Source organism: Saccostrea cucullata, unplaced genomic scaffold, assembly GCF_032062105.1.
Source record: "Saccostrea cucullata isolate Sc308-1 unplaced genomic scaffold, CSIRO_AGI_Scuc_v1 ctg19420, whole genome shotgun sequence".
Classification (NCBI taxonomy): domain Eukaryota; kingdom Metazoa; phylum Mollusca; class Bivalvia; order Ostreida; family Ostreidae; genus Saccostrea; species Saccostrea cuccullata.
Genome location: NW_026940143.1, coordinates 1 through 8970, shown reverse-complemented (window position 1 = coordinate 8970; position 8970 = coordinate 1). Strand labels below are relative to the sequence as shown.

The 8970-nt window shown below is 30.9% G+C and overlaps 1 long non-coding RNA gene across 1 annotated transcript; it reads right to left on the bottom strand.

Moving 5' to 3' along the window:
• Positions 1-4822: 4822 nt before the first annotated feature.
• On the bottom strand, positions 4823-8803 carry LOC134254875 (uncharacterized). The gene is made up of 3 exons (XR_009989399.1): positions 8714-8803; positions 7296-7344; positions 4823-5155 (listed from the first exon to the last, which is right to left on the bottom strand). It is a non-coding gene; the product is annotated as an uncharacterized LOC134254875 (long non-coding RNA).
• Between the last annotated feature and the right edge of the window lie 167 nt (positions 8804-8970).

Below are 8970 nucleotides of genomic sequence, written 5' to 3'. Positions count from 1 at the left end.
TAGTTGAAAATTTTAATCTTTATAATTTTATTCACTTCAGGGACGTAGTATCAGGGGGGGGGGCCGGGGGGGGGGGGGCCCCCCCCCCCCCACTTTTTTCCCCAACATAACCTTTACTATAGTAAATGTTCATTGATGTGATGGTTGGCCCCCCCACTTTATAACCATAGTATAGTGATAGCAAGGATTGTAAGGAAAAAATTTGAAGTGATAGTAAGTTGGCTTTGAAAAAGTTGGCCACTACCCTTGATATACACGCTTGCAAATATGAGCTAATCCACAGTGACTGTAAAATATAAAAACTTGGAAATATTTTCTTATATCGGAGCTAAAGAAATCAGAAGCGGCACACATACAGAAACGGATTCACCTACATGTATATGTAACCATGGTCGGTGCTGCGAAATCTTTTTCTCATTTTCTTCATGATAATCAATAATTTTTTGAAGATGAACAATTTCAAAACATAAACTTTTTGTCTTTTTTTAAATCGAAGTCCATAGGTCATAAGATCCACTTGTAGTACTCCTGATTGGGTTTTTACTACTATTCAGTCCCTCCCCGGAGATCATATGTTCAGCCCTCAATAACACGAAAGGGAAGCATCCTAAATTTTATTTGTGCTTCTATGGGGGAAAAGACAATACTAGTAATCTCGACTGATAATACTTTGCAAATAATGATAATTTTTTTAATTGCTAACAAAGATAAATTTCAATTCTTCTTTTGAAATATAGTATGATATATTTATGAAGTCATAATCATATTTATCGCTTAGGCCAGGTAAAATTAATCTTTAGATTCTCATCCTAATTTGCTAAAAAATGGGGGCGGTTGGGCGGATTTTATTTTTTATAATTGTTAAAAATTTATACGTATCAGCAAAACATGGACGCCTCGTACACATTTTTTTTTTCATTATGTTAATGCAAATATGAGTAGATTTAATTCTTTTCATATTCTTTTGAATATTTAAAGAAAATTCTTGCTTTAAAAATTAAATATTTATTGTTAATTAACAAATTATTAAGAATAATTATACGGTAAACCCTGGACACAATGAGGTGGGGATACCAATAAATTGTGTATGCATGACATCTTATTTTGCAAAATCTATATAAATGTTCTAATAATTATCTACTAAAGAATCTAGGCCTTCTTTAAAGTCTGTCTTCGATGTTGTTGGTTTTCTTTTTTCAAAGCAAAATCACACACAGCTGGAGATCGTTATATATAACTTGACCAGGCATCATTTTCCTCGTCTATTTTTCTTAACTTAGTTACAACCTCTCTAAATGCTTGCTCATGCCAGTGATGGTATCTAGATGTGTTTATGCTATTTTTTCTTCTATGCCTTCTCTATACTGACAAATCATCTTTTCCTTACATATTTAAACTGCTTTTATTGTCGATTTTTCTCCATTCTTCACATGGCTCTTTTGCTATAAATAGCGACACGCGACTTTTAATACAGACGGGAGATAAGTCTTAAACTTTAACCCAAATTCTTGCTGAATAAAAATACGTGAAAATACCTTTATTAACACCCAAAATTCAAAATAAAAAACATCGGGACAGGACCTTTTGAGAGGGGCGGGCGGGGATGAGAATCTAAAGAATAGATTAATTTTATATGGCCTTATATTCATTTTAATTTTTATTTTTTATATACATTGCAGTTCTCAAAGTGAATCTATATAGTTATTAAATAAGAAAAAGAGTTCAATATAGTTGTTTTATTCATTATCTTTATAACTTGTCAAGTCCTTGAATAGACCATTACCTATTGTGACGTTTTTGACGTCATCAATGCGAGTTTGACGTCGTCAACGTATTACAACTGTAGCCTACTTCAGTATAATTATGCCCACGGACAAGATACAATTTTTATAATTTGAAGCAAATAAATGCCGAAGAATAGATATACGTTATTAATGAACTTAAATCTTGAATAGATAAAAACTTGATATATCAAATACTTTCGATGGGTCATATATGACCCCTGTGGCAGCCAGTGGGTAGAGCCCATATATGATCCCTCTGGCAGTAAGAGGGTTAATATTGTTCCGTGATAAGAGGTTGGATTTAAGTATAATATCATGTGTTAACGAGACATTGACCTAGGAAATAGTTAAAGAATATCTTTCTGGAAATTCATACGAAGATCCCATTAAATCGTGCTTTTGATTTTAATAAAGTAGCTTGGCTTTGATACAGTTCACATAAAGTTCGCAACATTATTCCATTTTGTGAGTAAATTTTAATTTTCAAGTATTGTTTTTTTTACCGATACATATTTTAACTTTTAGACGTAACGTCAGGAATTGCTACTAATAGGAAATAATACGTTTATTTCGTTTTCAGCTTACATTTGCAGTACAGTTTTAGAAATAAACATGTAGTGTTTTATATGAAAATAAAGGATTTTTTCTCACCAATAATGTTGTAACAAAAAGAAGTATTATTACAAGGCATGTACACATTGACAGACTACTATATTTCGGAATGACGTCAAATTTCGTCTTGTCCCGTTGTAACAGAAAATACTTTCAACAGAGTTTATTCTAAAAAAAAAAATAAAAAATCTTCTTGCATATGTTTGACTTTTTACAGGATCGTTCTCTTACATCATATTTAGTCATAATATCTTTTTTGACAACCTCTGATAAGAGAATAGATACCCGCATCCTTTCCCATGTCCCATTCATTGAAAATTTAGTTTAACGCATTTTCCATGGTGAAAAAAGAAAATTTTGTCGGTAAAATTTACAAATTTGAATTCACATACAATGAGTACTTTTAAACAACAACTTATTCCAAAAAGATAATGAAAATTTTCCAGGCGCTTATGTATTAAATCATACATAATCCGTGTCTTGCAAATATGTCCCGCTGCGCAAATGACGCCATGTCAAACATATATTAGTTAATAGCTCATTGATTTATTCCGAATTCAAGAGACAATATTTACTAAAATTTATATCAGTGGAAAGTACTGAAAAATTACTTTAAATACATATAGGTTTCATCAGATCCTACCGGTTAATAAGAAAATTACTAAAGAATCGAAATGTCTCGCAGAAATGTCCCCAACTGCTTAAAATGACGTCTAACGTTCTAAGAATGCACGGTTTGGGACATACGTCAATGTGCATTTCTTATTAATTTATTTACGCATTTCTGTACCCTTCATACTTAACATGTTAATATTTGGTTATCACCTCTCTGTATCCTTAAATTGCTTTTTCTGTTTTTTTTTTAATGTTCACCATAAAACGATTATCGCATATATAAAAATGTACTTATAATTTGAAATCCATGCAATTGCAGAATATTCTTTTCATATGCAAGAGAGAAATCAATGATAGAAAATCAAAAAATACAGCGTAATTTGTCTTGATGATCTGCTTTATTGAAAAAAGTATAATATTATTTACCCAAGATTCTGTCAACAAATTACTATTAATAATTACTTTAATTGGATAAAATGAAAATCTTTAAGAAATATATCTAAACACTGCGCGTAAACAATTTATATTGACGTCGTTTTGACGTTACAACGTTGAGTAGCAATACCTGACGTTGCATCTTAGTCAAGTTCTGCGTCTTGTTCCATGCCATATGGATATATGTTAAATCCATAATGTAACCGAAAAATTATAATCTTGATTTTTATATATAAATTTGATACATGTAAAATACACATTGGATAAACCAAATATTTACCGATTGTGATAAACATGCATTTTTTTTTCTTAAAATTTTCAACACAGGAGTAGCATACATACACTACCGAAGTCTGGAAGTACCATCCAAACAATATCTAAGTACGGAAGTACCATATGCACAATATTTTACTTTTTTTTTTTACAATTTCAAGAGTTTTATTTGTTAAATTATTCTTGACTAAGAAACGAATTATTTTGGCATGATAAAAACTTACAAATGACACAATTTATTAGTACTGTACTAAAAGTCATAATATGGAATGTATCAATTGCTGTATATTGAACTGTTTTGTTGTTGTCATCACCTCTTCCTACATGTAAAAGAGAAAAAAAAATCGCAGAAGTGAGGTTAGGCATTGTGGACAGCGGAATTGTCAGCAAAATGCATGATATGACAGATTCATCAAAAATTGCGAAATATTTCCGAGAAACAAACGATTATCTAGTAAAAAGAAAATCTAGAGAACATTCCTCAGTACTTCATATCTGAAATCTGTCCTTTTCATTTGGTATATCCATGAAGTATTGTTTAATACTTTTTCACGTATATTTTAAAACTGCATAACCTTAATCCTTCATAGTGTTATCCCCCTCTGTTCACAATCCAAATTTTAACCAAGTTGGATAATAACATATGAAATAAAACTGTTTATCTATTGAAGCTAATTTTCCAATACTACACTGTAAATAAGACAATATTCCAATATGTATAGATTATCAACCCCCTTAAAAGAGTCCGTGGTTTAACTACCAAAATTATATATCCTTTACTCATACACTGAGTTTTTTTTTTCAAATATAATATGATTTTAATGGGACTTGATTACTTAGAAAAGACGAAAATAACTTGAAAAGTTATTGACAATTGACAAAAGAAGAGAGACAAACGGCGGACAAGTTTAAACCTCACTTGACCGTTAATGTAAAAGCTGCTTCATAGAAAGATTGACATCTGCATCAGTGGATGTAGTCTGACTTTTGCAGCTTTGATTGTGTTTAAAAGTCCATGTCGATCGTTCTGCTCATACAAGCAGTTAAACACCACAAATACAAGACACAAACTAGCGCTCTGAAATTTACATTTATTTCCAATGTGTTTTGCATTCGAGCTTAGTTTTAGAATCAATGATTTTTATCATCTGTTTTTTTTTCAGTCTAAAATGGCAGTGCATGTACAAAATACTGCAAACCAACTATTTTTCGCATCATCTTTTATTTCGTTGAAAACAATGGGCGACAATTGGAGCGATGAAATGTTAGGGGGTTTAAGTAGGTCGCAAAAGTCTCGGGTATTTCTCGTAAACGAGTTCAAGTTTACAGCATATTTTTTGTCCTCGAATTATCTCAATTGTAATTTAATTATGCTTTCTGTTCCTCTTTGCATTTCAGTCAGTTATTCAACCTTCAAGAGACATTTAGATATACACCTGTGAAGAGAAATAAGTGAAATGTGTTAGAATTTTTAGAAACCATCCATATAACCTTCAAAACTAAACATGATGAATGATAATTCAAATATTTTAAACATTATATGTTTAATTCTTACATAATCCAAGAGAAATTATGTGTTTTGATGTCCATTTATTCTAAAGGGGGGAATTACTAAGTATCAGTTTATTGTGTACATAATTAGTTTTCCTCTTACCGAAATATATCTTTTTAACATTTTAGAAATGTTTTTTTAAAAATCCTTAAAATAAAATCTTTTCTTAAATAAGTATGAAAAATTCAATGTGTTGCTATTGTTCTTGCAAAAGAATATAATGCTTATTAAATACAATTTCAACATTTAAAAAGAGTTGTCAACTAAACTCGTTTAATGTCATTGCTTCAGTAAGTATATACAAAATAATGCGTTGTAATGCTGTGAAATGCCAGAATTATTCTTGATTTGAGTAAGTGATGCATTTTATAAACATGTAATGCAATGTTTTGGCATTACACATAATATATACTAGGAGTAGCTTTACTTCTAGTAATGTGTTGCAATGCATTACTATTAAATTACAATTCCCCAAAGACTGACGCAGAAATAAAGACTTCAAATAAAAACTTATACGTACGAAAGCCCAGAAGGCTCATTCGAGATTCAAGATTCGAAATACGAGATTCGAAATTCGAGATTCAAAATTCGAATTTCGAGATTCAAAATCCAGATTAACCAATCAAAAGCGGGTTCAAGATTTGATTACTCCCCTTTATTATGATTTTACTATCAAGAAATCGTTTAATATATAAATAACAAATAGGCCATTTAATTAAATTACAATGCAAGAAAGAGTGTTATATATATTAGAAAGAAATTTAAATAATCATTGGATTTTTGATCAGCAAGATATACTTCAATTTATATTATGGCTTCAAAAATATTAAATAGAATACATATATCAGGAATATATATATTTTTGTATTGTCTACTTTGTTTACGGGGTTGATTACATATAAACAAAGTTATGAATGCGTGGCAAGTGTCTAAAGATTAACAATAACTCCACCCCTACCCACCCCGCCTGCCTATTTTTCCAAACACACGGAAAGGCTTGAAACATGAAAGACGACGTAGTATTGATAAATAAAAATCGCGTTCGTTTTCCTGATAGAGGAAATACATAAAAATTAAGTATTCAATTACTTATCTTCATCTAAGGCCTTGATTTCTTGAATTAATTTAAAAATTATATCTACAATACAGCTTAGCAATGTGAATTAAAAAAATGCGGCATTTATTTTATCTTATATCAAATAGTAGATGAGTCTAAATTACATGCAGAACTATATAGCGTTATGGTGTTATATTTTAGTCTCTGACCATAGCTTTATGGCCAAAGACTAAAATATACTCTTAATATATTAAACCTTATATAACGCTACAGTTCGATTCAGCAGTCAAGTTTCACTGCACAAGTGACTGTACCCTTTATAAATGTCATGAAATATATACCCTTAAATTATTGTGCAGTGTAGATACGACTCATAATATTCCATTATCTAATTATAATCAATTGCAACATTCTCCATCAGCAATGATCTGATGAAATAAAATTAGATGACCTACTTACTCCGCAAGTCAACGATAAGACCATATAATATTCCATATATACGTATTTACTATTTTGTTAAATTAGAAAAATAAGATGATATATGTATTTTTCAAAATGTAATCCAAATTTTAATTTTATTTCGTTTTAATACATAAAACATTTTTTCTTGCATTATCATTTTAGCAAATGATACATTTGTTATAAATATATTCAACGATTTCTTGATAGTAAAAACGTGACAAAGGGAAGTAATCAAAAGTTGAACCCGCTTTTGATTGGTTAGTTTGGATCTTGAATTTCGAAACTCGAATTTTGAATCTCGAATTTCGAATCTCGTATTTCGAATTTTGAATCTCGAATGAGCCTTCTGGGCTTTCGTATATACGCGGCATTCAGGGCCATTGAGCAATGAAGGATCTTTTTGTCTGACTGTACGCATGTATTTCCTAACATCGTGTACTTTACGGTGCACTACTGTTTTGATCCATTTTAACTTTTTAATGACAAAGAAATATATTTGACTTACCTTTATTGCTTTCCACAAAGTCATAAACATTTCTGTCCTCATTGTTTTTCTCAGTTTTTGTAAGGGTGTTGCTAAAACGCGGAACGGAAAACGGAACGGAAAGCGGAACGGAACGGAAAACGGAATATATTATTTTGGATTAAATCACTTAAAATACATAAAATTTATCATAAACGATATATTTTGTACATATTCAATCCCCCACTATTAAATACAAGTTGATTTTATCATGCTCAGTTTCTTTTTTTACGAAAATCGCTAACATATAGCAGTCACCTAGAATCGAATTTGAAAAGGGGGGATAAACGAACTTGAAAAGTATTTGACAAGCAATAACACAAAAAGAAACAATTGTTTGATTCGGGAGGGGGGATAAAACACAAAAAGAAAACAATTGTTTGATTCGGGAGGGGGGATAGGTTCCAATTCCAACATCTTTCAGTACTATTTTTTTTTTACACTAACTTACTACATTAATTACATTCACAAAAAGTGTGAGGATGTCAACTTAAACGAACATTTCCGTAGTAAAAAGGTTATGACTGGGGGATCAAATATTTGATATCTAAATGAACCATGAAAGAGAAATAAAATGTAAAAAAAAATTATTATGATAATACGTTAAGGGCAAACCTTTACGGCAAGCTTGAAGAAACATCTCTTATTCACACTGGTTGTTAAAATTTTATTCAAAATAGAGACATTTTCTATACATTTAAATTCTGGAAAGACAAAGTTGGAAAACTTTCATGTCATTCAATGAAGTTAAATTTTGTTTGCGGTATATATGTGTGTATGTTTGGGGGGGGGGGGTATATGAATGACCCCGTAAAAAATGAGTTTGTTTTCCCACTCATTGGAAAGGTCTGAAAAGTTGTAATAGGTATGCCCCCCTTTTTGTGTCAAAAATATACATAAAGTTTAATAAATCAATTTTTAATGTGACTGGGGGCCCCTACATAGACCCGAAACTGCCACTCCCCCTTTCATGATTCGCGAATTCGACACTGCGCGTGCATAATCTGAACATCATAAATAGTTATTTTTGTCTTTACAGACATTGACATTGGAAACAAATTGAAAGAAGGGGGGGGGGGTCAGTAAAAATTTTCCAACATACAACAAATTTGACAAACCAAAAAAAAAGGGGGGTATGTCATTTGCCCAAACACGGAAATCCTATTTCGTGTGTGTGTGTGGGGGGGGGGGGGGTCGAATTTCTTACAGTACCATTTTTTCCACGGAAGTTGTGTATGACTCATGAATATATAATAGTTTACAATAAATTTTTATCAGAAATGATTTTTACAACAAGAATATTGCTTTTTTATCTGATTTATATCGAATCTATGTTATTTGTTTGACAAAAATTTTCCGTTTTCCGTTCCGTTCCGTTTTCCGTTCCGCGTTTTAGCAACACCCGTTTTTGTAATGCTGCAGTTAAGCATTGCATTGCATCAGTAAATATTTTTAGATTTAATTTTTTTTTTCTTTAAAAAAGATTGTTAAATACATATTGATTGCATATTTTACCATTTCATATGTTTTCCACTGGAATCCATTTCTAAAGCAAAAGAGAAATGGACGTTATAATTATGGATTTTTTCTTAATATGAGGTTTTATACGAACAGAAAAATGATTCTTGGCATATATATATGATAATGTTTTCAACTA